Here is an 18,212-nt window from a genome sequence, read left to right as displayed (position 1 = left end):
TTTACATTGATTGTATTGTTTACATTGGGGTACTTAATTGAGTATGACAATATGCATAACGCCATTACAAGGCATGATGTTTCACACCTGCGTAATAAAATAACTTTTTATAACTTCCCAATTACATTATTTCATCAATGATTCGCAAGAAAGCTATGATCACAATCAAGGCAAATTCAGTACAAGGTGGTGTTATCCCATTAGCCAATATCTTGTTCTTGCAATTGTTCTGGCAAAATTTGGTATAACAAAATATCCGTAAAATGAAATCAGCTACATATAATTTTCTTTTGACTCGACATTCTTCAGTTCTCTGATGTTATGTTTTTTAGATTCGCCTTGATTGCAGGGCATTTCACGTCAACTTTTCCCTCTTAAAAAACGTAATGTCTCCAAAATGCACCACAGTTGGTGAAACTCTTGTCATTGTAGGGTGTATTGTCTGTGCAAAATGCGTGACCGAAATATAAACCGGTTGCGCTGATACAGAGTGTCGAAATTTCAAAAATTAAAGACCACCAAATTTTAACGCACAAATCTACAGGGCGAAGAGAGCCTCACGGAAAAATTTATATGCGGTCATCGAATGCACCAGCAAAACAGCGCAGTTGAAGATAGTCCAAGCTAGAGGAAATATAATCTTATGTAGCCTAATAACGAAAGAGAACGGGGAATTGTCACGGAGCAGAAAGGAGTCCTTTGGAGGGCGTCTCGAGTCACATTCCCCATCGTAAATGATGAGAGGAGGGCCAGCAGACAATACTTCGATCACGGAGCGCGTAGTGCCGGAATTCGGGACATATACTTAGATCGAATGGGCGGTGAGGATTTTTTCTAAGTTTAAATTACAGGCGTCAGATGGTATATTCCCTGACATGCTACACATCTCGAGTAGAGCGATCGTGAAATGGCTCAAAATAGTATTCGATGGGTGCATACGACTGAATAATGTACTCAACTCAGCCATATGTATTCCAAACACTACTGACCTCCGAGCTTTATATTATTTCTTCTCAAAACCTTTTAGACGCTGATAGATGTTTATGTAAAGTCCAACATGGATGAAAAACTGTGCTGAAACACACAACATCAAAGGCAAGACCGTAGACGGGCACTGCATACGGTAGTTATAAGCATAGAGAAATCCTTGTTTCTAAACAGGCAATTAGGGAGGGTATTAAGTACATTGAAGTACATCCAGCCCTAACCAGATGGATCAGCTGCATGCTTAATTGCAGGAAGATACCTATACAGCGGGGGTTGTATGCAGTAACGCTACAGGGCGGGATATTATGAACTCGGCTTTGGAAGCCATAAATAAATTCTCTGGCATGTCGACGAGGTACCCTTAACACTAACGGCACACACACATGACGTTGGATTTGCTGTAAAAGGAAAGCGCCTTCCAACGATTAACTCTTTCATGGATCGAGCGTTTCGGGATATACATACCTGGCCACCTGATGCCGGGTTTAGCGTCAATGTGGAAAAGACGGATATGGTCTTCTTTACTAAGAAGTACAAGGCCCCATATTGGACAGGGACTTATGTAGGACGGGTAACTCTGGAGAAGAGACCTTGTACAAAATACCTTTAAATCATTCTAGACAGTAACTTGTCGTGGGAGCTCAACGTGGAGGAGACAAAGGAGAAAGCCTCATGATATCAATATATGGAAAAGGATGTAAACAATACAAGTACAGGCAGAAAATCGGTTAAACTGCAGCCAAACCTTTATGTTGACAGCCACACAGCAGTTAAGGCAATAATCTCGCATAGCAGAACATCTAAAAGTGTGTTAGAGTGTAAGCATTCCACAAAAATGGTCGGGATAGGGGGAGCCGTACATGTGTATTGGATTCCAGGCATATGGAAAAAGATGGGAATGGAAAGTGGACGAGCAAACGGCAAGAGAACAACCCTTGAAACTAGCTCCTTAGATGTCCCAATTAGATTAAGCGAAATCAAGGGAAGGCTAGAGTTGCACATGATCGACCAAGCGGGAAAGGCGTAGACCCAAGCGCGGTACAGTAATCTTGAAGATCATGTGCAGGTCTTACAACTTTAGACTCACAAAGTTCCTCTTACTTACTTCCTTAATTGGCGCTTAACCGTCTGAACGGTTATGGCCGTCCAACGAGGCGCGCCAGTCGCTCCTTCGCTCCGCCAACCGGCGCCAATTGGTCACACCAAGGGAGTTTAAATCATTTTCCACCTGGTCCTTCCAACTGAGTCGGGGCCGCCCTCTACCTCTGCTTCTATAGGCGGGTTCCGATAGAAACACTTTCTTGGTCGGAGCATCATCTTTCATTCTCATAACATGGCCTAGCCAGCGCAGCCGCTCCGTTTTAATTCGCTGGACTATGTTGATGTCTGCGTATAGCTCGTACAGCTCATCATTAAATCTTCTTCGGTAATCGCCATCGCCAACGCGTAGAGGTCCGTAAACCTTTCGAAGAGCTTTTCTCTCGAACACTCCTAAAGCCGCTTCATCTGCTGTTGTCATGGTCCATGCTTCTGCCCCATGTAGCAGGACGGGTACGATAAGTGACTTGTAGAGTATGATTTTCGTTCGCCGAGAGAGGAATTTACTTTTCAATTGCCTACCTAGTCCAAAGTAGCATTTATTCGCAAGATTGATTCTTCGCTGGATTGCAGTGCTGATGTTATTGCTAGTGTTGATGCTGGTTCCCAAATAAATGAAATATTTTACTATTTCGAAATTATGGCTGCCAACAGTAGCGTGGTTGCGAAAGCGCGAATGCGCTGAATCTTTGCTCGATGACAGCAGGTACTTCGTTTTGTCCTCATTCACCATCAAACCCATCTTTACCGCTTCTTTTTCCAGTTTGAAGTAAGGAGAACTAACAGCGCGGGTGTTTTGGCCGATGACCGAAAGTTCCTCTAAGCATTGAATATAGGGAGCTGTAGGCACATCATGTTTATTCTGACTAGACGCTGCCTTCGAGCGTCACATAGGTTTGAATTAAAAAGTGCCGGTTGAAAGAGGCAACGATCGAAAACATTTAGTGCTCGTTTCCTGCCATCTCAAGGCTAATTATCAAGATGTTAGGAGTCGAACAGTTATCATAAGCTGTAAAATATGCAAGGTAAAGTCACATCACGCTTAGCTAAGCTCGTTCAACCAGGTACTGAGGATTATAGGAACAATTAAAGTTAGCTATCGATAGCTAAACATAGTTATCTTAAAAAAATCTTATAAAAAATATTCACATTTCCTTTAGTTCTTTGGCTGTAGTCAAAATCTAATTGTCGTTTATTTCCAAGAAAACACCAGACGCAAGCGAAAGTTCCGAAAACTCATACTTAAGCTTATGAAATGAATAAACTCTACAAAATTCATAGTTAAATTCTTTTTTACTTTGCTATGTGTTTTATTCATCGTGTGTTCAAAAAGAAAAGTGCTTAAAGCATCAATTTAACATTTTTTTCCCATTGTTTTTTCAATCATTCGTTGTTTTATATTTATTTTTTAATCCCCGAGCCTCGTACTACATAAAACTATTTACACCCAACAAAATGTCGGTGTTAAAACGGCCATTTATGGTGTTGTTCTAAGAAGTGTTGAATAAACTTTTCTTGAAAAACTAGACTTGAACTCAAGACGTTCGATATGAAGGGCGGATCACGCTACATCTACGCCACAACGGCCTGTATATGCCATTACTCAATACAACGAGCAACAGCGTTGACTCCAAAGAAAGTTTTGATATTATTTCGAAAAGTGTAATACTTTTTTTACCATTGCACTATATTGGTGCTAAATTTGAAGTGTCAACTGTACATTTTATATTTTTGTGTATATGCAAACTGAATTCATAAAACTTTCCTTTGTTGATATTTCGTTAATAATTTTGCGGCTTTCAGCTTTGTATGTACTTTTTAGTGAGTTTTCCCTTTCCAGCATTTCTTTTTTTCAATAATTCTATGTTCAGTTGTTCCACTGATTGATTTTTTATTAATATTTATAATCTTAAAATTTTTAACTTATTTTCAATGCTGGTTTTATTCGCATTTGCAACGCATGACGGCATTGCTTTTGTGCTAAAGTACTTAAATTGTTTGTTTTTATATAAAAGGTTTTTTATAATACACAAATATGTAGCACAGTGTACAAGCAACCCACAAAAACATAAAACGCCGCTGCACACTCAATTGCTCAAATTTGGCAATCGAAATTATTAGCCAAAATTGTAAATTTTAATGAATATTCATTCATACAAAACAGAAAAGGACCAAAGTTTTAAGCACTTTTTGGCAAAATAACAAAAAAGTTTGGCGTTTTTCGCTAAATTGTATTGAAAATGTAAAAACTGGTACGGTAAGCTTTTTTTATTATTTTTTTTTATACTCAGTTGAGCAGAGCTCACAGAGTATATTAAGTTTGATTGGATAACGGTTGGTTGTACATATATAAAGGAATAGAGATAGATATAGACTTCCATATATCAAAATAATCAGGATCGAAAAAAAATTTGATTGAGCCATGTCCGTCCGTCCGTCCGTCCGTCCGTTAACACGATAACTTGAGTAAATTTTGAGGTATCTTGATGAAATTTGGTATGTAGGTTCCTGAGCACTCATCTCAGATCGCTATTTAAAATGAACGATATCGGACTATAACCACGCCCACTTTTTCGATATCGAAAATTTCGAAAAACCGAAAAAGTGCGATAATTCATTACAAAAGACCGATAAAGCGACGAAACTTGGTAGATGAGTTGGACTTGGACGCAAAATGGAAAATTAGTAAAATCTTGAACAATGGGCGTGGCACCGCCCACTTTTAAAAGAAGGTAATTTAAAATTTTTGCAAGCTGTAATTTGGCAGTCGTTGAAGATATCATGATGAAATTTGGCAGGAACGTTACTCTTATTACTATATGTACGCTTAATAAAAATTAGCAAAATCGGAGAAGGACCACGCCCACTTTAAAAAAAAAATTTTTTTTTAAGTAAAATTTGAACAAAAAATTTAATATCTTTACAGTATATAAGTAAATTATGTCAAGATTCAACTCCAGTAATGATATGGTGCAACAAAATACAAAAATAAAAGAAAATTTAAAAATGGGCGTGGCTCCGCCCTTTTTCATTTAATTTGTCTAGGATACTTTTAACGCCATAAGTCGAACAAAAATTAACCAATCCTTTTGAAATTTGGTAGGGGCATAGATTTTATGGCGCTAACAGTTTCCTGTGAAAATGGGCGAAATCGGTTGATGTCACGCCCAGTTTTTATACACAGTCGTCCGTCTGTCCTTCCGCATGGCCGTTAACACGATAACTTGAGCAAAAATCGAGATATCTTTACTGAACTTAGTTCACGTACTTATCTGAACTCACTTTATCTTGGCATGAAAAATGAATGAAATCCGACTATGACCACGCCCACTTTTTCGATATCGAAAATTACGAAAAATGAAAAAAATGCCATAATTCTATACCAAATACGAAAAAAGGGATGAAATATGGTAAGGTAATTGGATTGCTTTATTGACGCGAAATATAACTTTAGAAAAAAATTTATAAAATGGTTGTGACACCTACCATATTAAGTAGAAGAAAATGAAAAAGTTCTACAGGGCGAAATAAAAAACCCTTAAAATCTTGGCAGGTATTACATATATAAATAAATTAGTGGTATCCAACAGATGATGTTCTGGGTCACCCTGGTCCACATTTTGGTCGATATCTGGAAAACGCCTTCACATATACAACTACCACCACTCCCTTTTAAAACTCTCATTAATACCTTTAATTTGATACCCATATCGTACAAACTCATTCTAGAGTCACCCCTGGTCCACCTTTATGGCGATATTTCGAAAAGGCGAACACCTATAGAACGAAGGCCCACTCCCTTTTAAAAATACTCATTAACACCTTTCATTTGATACCCATATCGTACAAACAAAGCCTAGAGTCACCCCTGGTCCAGAAAGGCCCACTCCCTCTTAAAATACTCATTAACTCCTTTCGTTTGATACCCATATTGCACAAACGAATTCTAAAGTCAACCCTGGCCCACCTTTATGGCGATATCTCGAAACGGCGTCCACCTATGGAACTAAGGATTACTCCCTTTTAAAATACTCATTAACACCTTTCATTTGATACCCATATCGTACAAACGCATTCTAGAGTCACACCTGGTCCATCTTTATGGCGATATCTCGAAAAGGCGTCCACCTATAGAACTAAGGCCCACTCCCTCTTAAAATACTCATTAACTCCTTTCGTTTGATACCCATATTGCACAAACGAATTCTAGAGTCAACCCTGGCCCACCTTTATGGCGATATCTCGAAACGGCGTCCACCTATGGAACTAAGGATTACTCCCTTTTAAAATATTCATTAACACCTTTCATTTGATACCCATATCGTACAAACGCATTCTAGAGTCACACCTGGTCCATCTTTATGGCGATATCTCGAAAAGGCGTCCACCTATAGAACTAAGGTCCACTCCCTCTTAAAATACTCATTAACACCTTTCATTTGATACCCATATCGTACAAACGCATTCTAGAGTCAACCCTGATCCACCTTTATGGCTATATCCCTAAATGGCGTCCACCTATAGAACTGTGGCCCACTCCCTCATAAAATACTCTTTAATGCCTTTCATTTGATACACATGTCATACAAACACATTCCAGGGTTTCCCTCGGTTCATTTTCCTACATGGTTATTTTCCCTTATGTTGTCACCATAGCTCTCAACTGAGTATGTAATGTTCGGTTACACCCGAACTTAACCTTCCTTACTTGTTGATTTTATTTTTATTTTCCATCAATATTTAAATAAAACTCCCGGGCAAAGCAACATCAAAATTTTAGAAATACGATTTTTCAATTAGAAGAAATTTTTTCTAAGCGGGGTCGCCCCTCGGCAGTGTCTGGCAAGCGCTCCGATTGTATTTCTGCCATGAAAAGCTCTCAGTGAAAACTCGTCTGCCTTGCAGATGCCGTTCGGAGTCGGCATAAAACATGTAGGTCCCGTCCGGCCAATTTGTAGGGAAAAATCAATAGGAGCACGACGCAAATTGGAAGAGAAGCTCGGCCTTAGATCTCTTCGGAGGTTCGCGCCTTACATTTATTATTTATTTATTTAAATAAAAGTAAACGCTGTGGTTGAAATTCAAATACATTTTTTTATAATATTAAATTAAGCTTGAGCTTGAATGGTTTTGAATTTTTTATGAAATGTTTGTTCAATTTAGTGGAAATATTACTAATAAATGCGAATGCCAGACAAAATGCTGAATGACTCACATTGCGCAAAGCTGTTTCAATAGAACATAGAACAGCAGTGATTTTTTTTAAAGCTTATAAATTTTTTATTTGGGTTATGAAAAGTTAAATTTAGTTAATTTCAGAAGTTTCTGAGAAACCAAAATATGATGTATTGATACCTTTTTTCCAGGGATCGTAGTGCCTGTGATTAATGGTGAATGAGGACAAAACGAAGTACCTGCTGTCATCGAGCAAAGAGTCAGCGCATACGTGCCTTGGCAACCACGCTACTGTTGGCAGACATAACTTCGAAATAGTAAAATATTTCATTTATTTGGGAACCAGCATCAACACTAGCAACAACATCAGCACTGCAATCCAGCGAAGAATCAATCTTGCCAATAAATGCTACTTTGGACTAGGTAGGCAATTGAAAAGTAAAGTCCTCTCTCGGCGAACGAAAATCATACTCTACAAGTCACTTATCGTACCCGTCCTGCTATATGGGGCAGAGGCATGGACCATGACAACAGCAGATGAAGCGGCTTTGGGAGTGTTCGAGAGGAAAGTTTTTCGAGAGATTTATGGACGTCTACGCGTTGGCGATGGCGAGTACCGAAGAAGATTTAATAATGGGCTGTACGAGCTCTATGCAGACATCCACATAGTCCAGCGAATTAAAACGCAGCGGCTGCGCTGGCTAGGCCATGTTATGCGAATGAAAGATGATGCTCCGGCCAAGAAAGTGTTTCTATCGGAACCCGCCTGTGGAAGCAGAGGTAGAGGGCGGCCCCCACTCCGTTGGAAGGACCAGGTGGAAAACGATTTAAACTCCCTTGGTGTGACCAATTGGCGCCGGTTGGTGGAGCGAAGGAGCGACTGGCGCGCCTTGTTGGACGGCCATAACCATTTAGACGGTTAAGCGCCAATTATGTAAGTAAGTAGTAATGCCTGTGATTCCCGTAATAAAAGTTTTGCTTCTATTATAAAACTTTAAATTTATATTGAGTTGGTTATTGGTATTAGAGAAAAAATACAAAATGCACGCGGTTACTAGGATATGTTTCAAGGTTTCACTTCCTCATCAGCTAACTCAGCACCCGATAGCTTTGAACTCGAAATCTCCCATACAGATGCCTTTCTCCACTCAGCCACACAATTAGGCGCATATGTGCATATACATTTTTAATTCAAATTGTGCGGAATATTTTTAGGTGCGTTCAACAGAACTGCAATGCTTTCGTATTAACTATTCATATGGATGAGTGGATAAAGGCCTTTACACTAGTATGAATGCAGGAGATTCCGTGTTCAAAACTCAGATCGCGAGGAGCTAACTGATGTATAATGTTCTAGCAACCATCGCCGTATCTTGGCGGCCACCGTGGTGTGATGGTAGCGTGCTCCGCCTATCACACCGTATGCCCTGGGTTCAACTCCCGGGCAAAGCAACATCAAAATTTTAGAAATAACGTTTTTCAATTATAAGAAAATTTTTCTAAGCGGGGTCGCCCCTCGGCAGTGTTTGGCAAGCGCTCCGGGTGTATTTCTGCCATGAAAAGCTCTCAGTGAAAACTCATCTGCCTTGCAGATGCCGTTCGGAGTCGGCATAAAAACACGTAGGTCCAGCCCGGCCAATTTGTAGGGAAAATCAAGAGGAGCACGACGCAAATTGGAAGAGAAGCTCGGCCTTAGATCTCTTCGGAGGTTATCGCGCCTTACATTTATTTTTTTTAACCATCGCCGTCTACAAATATTACAATTTTTCTCTAATATCAAAACAAAAAAATTTATAAATCTCGCTATCTTATGTTTTTACTGAAGTAGCGATCAGAGATAGAAAAATAGAGAATTAAATTAAATTTAAAATTAAGACACTGATTTGTTTAACACGATAGCTTGAGCAAAAAACTTAGACAAATTCAAGAAACTTTGGGGAAATTTCTTATCTGGACCGAGAACAGAGTGGTAAAAAAATGTGCTAAATCAAACAATAACAACAATACCTTTTCGGTATCGATATCTTTTTGTTGATAAATCGATTTCCTTTTCATAGCAAATCGGTGATTGTATTTAATTTTATTTTATTCAAAATAATTTTATCTAATTGTGTTTTATTATATTTTATTTTATTTTATTTTATTTTATTTTAATAAATTTTATTTTATTTTATTTTATTTTAATAAATTTTATTTTACTTTATTTTATTTTAATGGTTTTTATTTAATTCAATTTTTTCCTATATTTCATTAACATTTTATTTATCATATTCCACTTTATTATACCTTTCATGAAAATGAAATGGTATATTAATTTCGTCACGAAACCGAAAATTGTAAGTCCTTAAAGGAAAATAGATAGACCCACCATTAAGTATACCGAAATAATCAGGTTGAAGAGCTGGGTTGATTTAGCCATGTCCGTCTGTCCGTCTGTCCGTCTGTCTGTTTGTATGCAAACTAGTCCCTCAATTTTTGAGATATCTTGATAAAATTTGGTGAGCAGGTGTATTTGGGTGTCCGATTAGATATTTGTCGGAACCGACCGGATCGGACCACTATAGCATATATCCTCCATACAACCGATTTTTCAGAAAAAGAGGATTTTTGTAATATCTTACCCAATTTAACAGATTGAAGCTTCAAACTTCACCATATACTTTCGTATATTGCACATATTGTTGCCTGAAAAAATTTATGAGATCGGTCGTATATATAGTATCTATCCCCCACAACCGATTGTTCAGATAAGGAACTTTTCGTAATTACTGCCCTATTTTAAGAGCTAGAGGCTTCAAATTTCAGCGAATGCTTACGTATATAGCATATATTGTTGTCTGAAAAAATCATAAAGATCGGTGGTATATATAGTATATATATGGTGGTATATATAGTATATATGTATAGTATATATATATATAATTTCGCAAATTTTAGCCCCATTTTAACAGCTAGAAGCTTCAAATTTCACCGAATATTTACTTATATAGCATATATTGTTGTCTGAAAAAATCATAGAGATCGGTTGTATATATAGTATATATCTCATACAACCGATTGTTCAGATAAGAAACTTTTCGCAATTTCTACCCCATTTTAACAGCTATAAGCTTCAAATTACACCGATTGGTTACGTATATAGCATATATTGTTGTCTGAAAAAATCATACAGATCGGTTGTATATATAGTATATATCTCATACAACCGATTGTTCAGATAAGAAACTTTTCGCAATTTCTACCCCATTTTAACAGCTACAAGCTTCAAATTTCACTGATTGCTTACGTATATAGCATATATTGTCGTCTGAAAAAATCATAAAGATCGGTTGTATATATAGTATATATCTCATACAACCGATTGTTCAGATAAGAAACTTTTCGCAATTTCTACCCCATTTTAACAGCTAGAAGCTTCAAATTTCACCAACTGCTTACGTGTATAGCATATATTGATGTCTGAAAAAATCGTTGTTAGAAGCTTCAAATTTCACAAAATGCTTACGTATATAGCATATATTGTTGTCTGAAAAAATCATAGAGATCGGTCGTATATATATTATATACTTCATATAAACTGTCATTTTGACCCCTTTTTTACGGCTAGAATCTTCAAAATTCATCAAATTTCATCAAATAGTTGCGTTTTCGTCATATATTTTTGAAATACGTGATTCGTAGTCATAGTTTTTACACGCAGACCACAAAAAACCTGAAACTTTGCATCCTCACACGAAGTACCTACCTGTTTTTATACTCAGTTGAGCAAAGCTCACAGAGTATATTAAGTTTGATTGGATAACGGTTGGTTGTACATATATAAAGGAATCGAGATAGATATAGACTTCCATATATCAAAATAATCAGGATCGAAAAAAAATTTGATTGAGCCATGTCCGTCCGTCCGTCCGTCCGTCCGTCCGTCCGTTAACACGATAACTTGAGTAAATTTTGAGGTATCTTGATGAAATTTGGTATGTAGGTTCCTGAGCACTCATCTCAGATCGCTATTTAAAATGAACGATATCGGACTATAACCACGCCCACTTTTTCGATATCGAAAATTTCGAAAAACCGAAAAAGTGCGATAATTCATTACAAAAGACAGATGAAGCGACGAAACTTGGTAGATGGGTTGACGTTATAACGCAGAATAGAAAATTAGTAAGATTTTGGACAATGGGCGTGGCACCGCCCACTTTTACAAGAAGGTAATTTAAAAGTTTTGCAAGCTGTAATTTGGCAGTCGTTGAAGATATCATGATGAAATTTGGCAGGAACGTTACTACTATTACTCTATATGTGCTAAATAAAAATTAGCAAAATTGGATGAACACGCCCACTTTTTAAAAAAATTTTTTTTTAAATTCAAATTTTAACAAAAAATTTAATATCTTTACTGTATATAAGTAAATTAAGTCAAAATTCAACTCCAGTAATGATATGATGCAACAAAATACAAAAATAAAAGAAAATTTCAAAATGGGCGTGGCTCCGCCCATTTTCATTTAGTTTGTCTAGAATAATTTTATTGCCATAAGTCGAACAAAAATTTACCAATCCTTCTCCTTCTTGGTAGGAGCATAGATTCTATGACGGTAACTGTTCTCTGTGAAAATGGGCGAAATCGGTAGAAGCCACGCCCAGTTTTTATACACAGTCCACCGTCTGTCCTTCCGCTCGGCCGTTAACACAATAACTTGAGAAAAATCCGATATATCTTTACTAAACTTAGCCCACGTACTTACCTGAGCTCACTTTTTCTTGGTATAAAAAATGGGCGAAATCTGACCATAACCACGCCCACTTTATCGATATCGAAAATTACGAAAAATGAAAAAAATGCCATAATTCTATACCAAATACGAAAAAAGGGATGAAACATTGTAACTGGATTGGATTATTGACGCAAAATATAACTTTGGAAAAAATTTTGTAAAATGGGTGTGACACCATATTAAGTAGAAGAAAATGAAAAAGTTCTACAAGGCGAAATCAACAGCCCTTGGAATCTTGGCAGGAATACTGTTAAATAAATTAGCAGTACCCGACAGATGATTTTCTGGATCACCTGGTCCACATTTTGGTCGATATCGCGAGAACGCCTTCACATATACATCTAAGGGCCACTCGCTTTTAAAACCCTCATTAATACCTTTAATTTGATATCCATATCGTACAAACATTCTAAAGTCACCCCTGGCCCACCCAAATGGCGATATCTCGAAAAGGCGTCCACCTATAGACCTAGTGTCTACTCCCTCTTAAAATGCTCAGTAACACCTTTCGTTTGATACCCATATTGTACAAACATTCTAGAGTCACCCCTGGCCCACCCTAATGGCGATATCTCGAAAAGGCGTCCACCTATACACCTAATGTCCACTCCCTCTTAAAATGCTCAGTAACACCTTTCGTTTGATACCCATATCGTACAAACATTCTAGAGTCACACCTGGCCCACCTTAATGGCGATATTTCGAAAAGGCGTCCACCTATAGAACTAAGGATTACTCCCTTTTAAAATACTCATTACCACCTTTCATTTGATACCCATATCGTACAAACACATTCTAGAGTCACCCTGGCCCACCCTAATGGCGATATCTCGAAAAGGCGTCCACCTATAGACCTAATGTCCACTCCCTCTTAAAATGCTCAGTAACACCTTTCGTTTGATACCCATATCGTACAAACATTCTAGAGTCACCCCTGGCCCACCCTAATGGCGATATCTCGAAAAGGCGTCCACCTATAGACCTAATGTCCACTCCCTCTTAAAATGCTCAGTAACACCTTTCGTTTGATACCCATATCGTACAAACATTCTAGAGTCACCCCTGTCCCACCCTAATGGCGATATCACGAAAAGGCGTTCACCTATAGACCTAATGCCCACTCCCTCTTAAAATGCTCAGTAACACCTTTCGTTTGATACCCATATCGTACAAATATTCTAGAGTCACACCTGGCCCACCCTAATGGCGATATCTCGAAAAGGCGTCCACCTATAGAACTAAGGATTACTCCCTTTTAAAATACTCATTACCACCTTTCATTTGATACCCATAACGTACAAACACATTCTAGAGTCACCCTGGCCCACCCTAATAGCGATATCTCGAAAAGGCGTCCACCTATAGACCTAATGCCCACTCCCTCTTAAAATGCTCAGTAACACCTTTCGTTTGATACCCATACCGTACACAAACATTCTAGAGTCACCCTTGGTCCACCATTATGGCGATATCTCAAAAAGGCGTCCACCTATAGAATTAAGGATTACTCCCTTTTAAAATACTCATTACCACCTTTCATTTGATACCCATATCGTACAAACACATTCTAGAGTCACCCTGGCCCACCCTAATGGCGATATCTCGAAAAGGCGTCCACCTATGGACCTAATGCCCACTCCCTCTTAAAATGCTCAGTAACACCTTTCGTTTGATACCCATATCGTACAAACATTCTAGAGTCACCCTTGGTCCACCTTTATGGCGATATCTCGAAAAGGCGTCCACCTATAGAACTAAGGATTACTCCCTTTTAAAATACTCCTTACCACCTTTCATTTGATACCCATATCGTACAAACACATTCTAGAGTCTCCCCTGGCCCACCCTATTGGCGATATCTCGAAAAGGCGTCCACCTATAGACCTAATGCCCACTCCCTCTTAAAATTCTCAGTAACACCTTTCGTTTGATACCCATATCGTACAAACATTCTAGAGTCACCCCTGGCCCACCCTAATGGCGATATCTCGAAAGGGCGTCCACCTATAGACCTAATGCCCACTCCCTCTTAAAATGCTTAGTAACACCTTTCGTTTGATGCACATATCGTACAAACACATTCTAGAGTCACCCCTGGCCCACCCTAATGACGATATCTCGAAAAGGCGTCCACCTATAGACCTCATGCCCACTCCCTCTTAAAATGCTCAGTAACACCTTTCGTTTGATACCCATACCGTACAAACATATTCTAGAGTCACCCCTGGTCCACCTTTATGACGATTTCTCGAAAAGGCGTTCACCTATAGAACTAAAGCCCATTCCCTTTTAAAATACTCATTACCACCTTTCATTTGATACCCATATCGTACAAACACATTATAGAATCACCCCTGGTCCACCTTAATGGGGACATCTCGAAAAGGCGTTCACCGATAGACCTAAGGCCCACTCCCTCTTAAAATGCTCAGTAGCACCTTTCATTTGATACCCATATCGTACAAACAAATTCTAGGGTCAGCCCTGGTCCACCTTTATGGCGATATCCCTAAATGGCGTTCATCCATAGAACTATGGCCTACTCTCTCTTAAAATACTCTTTAATACCTTTCATTTGATACACATGTTATACAACCACATTCCAGGGTTACCCCAGATTGATTTTCCTCATTTTGTCTCCATAGCTCTCAACTGAGTATGTTATGTTCGGTTACACCCGAACTTAGCCTTCCTTACTTGTTTATTTTATATTTATCTTAAAAATCGTTAAGGTATGTAGATCTGTTCACTATATATTTCTTATCTTATACATCCGATTATTCGGAGATTACGAACGGGATAAGATTATTGTTCAGCCCCATTCATGAAAGGTATGAAGTCTTCGGCACAGCCGAAGACAGTCCCGTTCTTACTTGTTTTATTTTGTTTTTTAACTTAGTTAAATTTTTTATTAAACTTTTTTATTTAAATTATTAATCCTTTTTTATTTATTATAAATAAATAAAAATATCTTTGTTTTCAACCAACAAAACTCTAAAAGGAACTATTTATATCTTCGTGGACTTGCATGCATAAAAATGGTGTTAATTCCTACAGGGCTTTATTTATGTGTTTGTACAAAGTTGACGTGTTTGAATTGAGTTGTTTTGAGATATCATCTCTACCACATACCTTCTTCCCACATTACGGCTACAGTTACATCCTACATATATGTATATATCCTCCATGTAGAATACCACTTTCAAGAACTACACTTAGGTTTACACCTTACGCTTACATTTAGGATTCCCTATACCGGTAATATGTTGACACCGGTCATTTTCAAGGTTTTATTTTTAAATTTACGCTATATATACCTATGAAAGAGCAGACAGCTGGGTATACAATACAGGTTTCGCCGCATCTTAGACTACCTTATCAATTTTGCAATATGTTTTATATGATTTAACTTAATTAATTACAATTTATTTATCATTATGTGAGTTTGAGAACGTGCCTTGTGACTTAGTTTTACAATCGCAATTACTAAATTATCACGTCGTCGTACAAATATAACGCTCTTCAGTTCTACCTTTCTCTGATGAAATTATATTATACTATTTTTAATGCAATCTTTACAGGAGGAAAACGAGTTAATGTGGCTGCTACTTATGCTTGTCCTAGCTGGCACTAAATTTTTTCAAGGGCGTTAAATAAATTAATCATATATATCTTCAGCCAAATTTCACCGAATGAATTACACACCTACCCTTTTTAGTGAAAAAGGTAAATTTCGCTAAAACGATCAGAGTATTTAGATAAATTTTCATGGGACAGCCTAGCGGAAACCGAAACTTGCTATGATTTTTTACTCATTTTCGGGAATCCGGCAAAGGGTCTAACTATCATAACCTTATCTAGCACAACCTTAATAAAAAACAAGTAAGGAAGGCTAAGTTCGGGTGTAACCGAACATTACATACTCAGTTGAGAGCTATGGAGACAAAATAAGGAAAATCACCATGTAGGAAAATGAACCTAGGGTAACCCTGGAATGTGGTTGTATGACATGTGTATCAAATGGAAGGTATTAAAGAGTATTTTAAGAGAGAGTAGGCCATAGTTCTATGGATGGACGCCTTTTCGAGAAATCGCCATAAAGGTGGACCAGGGGTGACTCTAGAATATGTTTGTACGATATGGGTATCAAATGAAAGCTGTTAATGAATATTTTGAAAAGCAGTGATCCTTAGTTCCATAGGTGGACGCCGTTTCGAGATATCGCCATAAAGGTGGACCAGGGGTGTCTCTAGTTGTACGATATGGGAATCAAATGAAAGGTGTTACTGAGCATTTTAAGAGGGAGTGGGCATTAGGTCTATAGGTGCACGCCTTTTCGAAATGTCGCCATTAGGGTGGGCCAGGGGTGACTCTAGAATGTGTTTGTATGATATGGGTATCAAATGAAAGATGGTAATGAGTATTTTAAAAGGGAGTAATCCTTAGTTCTATAGGTGGACGCCTTTTCGAGATATCGTCATAAAGGTGGACCAATGGTGACTCTAGAATGTTTGTACGATATGGGTATCAAACGAAAGGTGCTACTGAGCATTTTAAGAGGAAGTGGGCATGAGGTCTATAGGTGGACGCCTTTTCGAGGTATCGTCATTAGGTTGGGCCAGAGGTGACTCTAGAATGTGTTTGTACGATATGGGTATCAAACGAAAGGTGTTACTGATCATTTTAAGATGGAGTGGGCATTAGGTCTATAGGTGGACGCCTTTTCGAGATATCGCCATTAGGGTGAGCCAGGGGTGACTCTAGAATGTTTGTACGATATGGGTATCAAACGAAAGGTGTTACTGAGCATTTTAAGAGGGAGTGGGAATTAGGTCTATAGGTGGACGCCTTTTCGAGATATCGCCATTAGGGTGGGAAAGGGGTGACTCTAGAATGTTTTTGTACGATATGGGTATCAAATGAAAGGTGGTAATGAGTATTTTAAAAGGGAGTAATCCTTAGTTCTATAGGTGGACGCCTTTTCGAGATATCGCCATAAAGGTGGATCAAGGGTGACTCTAGAATGTTTGTACGATATGGATATCAAACGAAAGGTGTTACTGATCATTTTAAGAGGGAGTGGGCATTAGGTCTATAGGTGGACGCCTTTTCGAGATATCGCCATTAGGGTGGGCCAGGAGTGACTCTAGAATGTTTGTACGATATGGGTATCAAACGAAAGGTGTTACTGAGCATTTTAAGAGGGAGTGGGCATTAGGTCTATAGGTGGACGCCTTTTCGAGATATCGCCATTAGGGTGGGCCAGGGTGACTCTAGAATGTGTTTGTACGATATGGGTATCAAATGAAAGGTGGTAATAAGTATTTTAAAAGGGAGTAATCCTTAGTTCTATAGGTGGACGCCTTTTCGAGATATCGCCATAAAGGTGGACCAAGGGCGACTCTACAATGTTTGTACGATATGGGTATCAAACGAAAGGTGTTACTGAGCATTTTAAGAGGGAGTGGGCATTAGGTCTATATGTGGACGCCTTTTCGAGATATCGCCATTAGGGTGGGCTAGGGGTGACTCTAGAATGTTTGTACGATATGGGTATCAAACGAAAGGTGTTACTGAGCATTTTAAGAGGGAGTGGGCATTAGGTCTATATGTGGACGCCTTTTCGAGATATCGCCATTAGGGTGGGCTAGGGGTGACTCTAGAATGTTTGTACGATATGGGTATCAAACGAAAGGTGTTACTGAGCATTTTAAGAGGGAGTGGGCATTAGGTCTATAGGTGGACGCCTATTCGAGATATCGCCATTAGGGTGGGCCAGGGGTGACTCTAGAATGTTTGTACGATATGGGTATCAAACGAAAGGTGTTACTGAGCATTTTAAGAGGGAGTGGACATTAGGTATATAGGTGGTCGCCTTTTCGAGATATCGCCATTAGGGTGGGCCAGGGGTGACTCTAAAATGTTTGTACGATATGGGTATCAAACGAAAGGTGTTACTGAGCATTTTAAGAGGGAGTGGGCATTAGGTCTATAGGTGGACGCCTTTTCGAGATATTGCCATTAGGGTGGGCCAGGGTGATTCTAGAATGTGTTTGTACGATATGGATATCAAATTAAAAGTATTAATGAGGGTTTTAAAAGCGAGTGGCCCTTAGATGTATATGTGAAGGCGTTCTCGCGATATCGACCAAAATGTGGACCAGGTGATCCAGA

At 38.6% G+C, this 18,212-nt stretch overlaps 1 protein-coding gene across 8 annotated transcripts in view; it reads right to left on the bottom strand.

Moving 5' to 3' along the window:
* The window catches only part of LOC137238021 (sterile alpha motif domain-containing protein 5-like), an 801,561-nt gene that overhangs the window by 325,197 nt on the left and 458,152 nt on the right, over positions 1-18,212 (bottom strand). The gene's annotated exons all lie outside the window — the stretch shown is intronic.

This window comes from Eurosta solidaginis, chromosome 1 (assembly GCF_040869045.1).
Source record: "Eurosta solidaginis isolate ZX-2024a chromosome 1, ASM4086904v1, whole genome shotgun sequence".
Taxonomy (NCBI): domain Eukaryota; kingdom Metazoa; phylum Arthropoda; class Insecta; order Diptera; family Tephritidae; genus Eurosta; species Eurosta solidaginis.
This window is presented reverse-complemented; position numbering and strand designations above follow the sequence as displayed.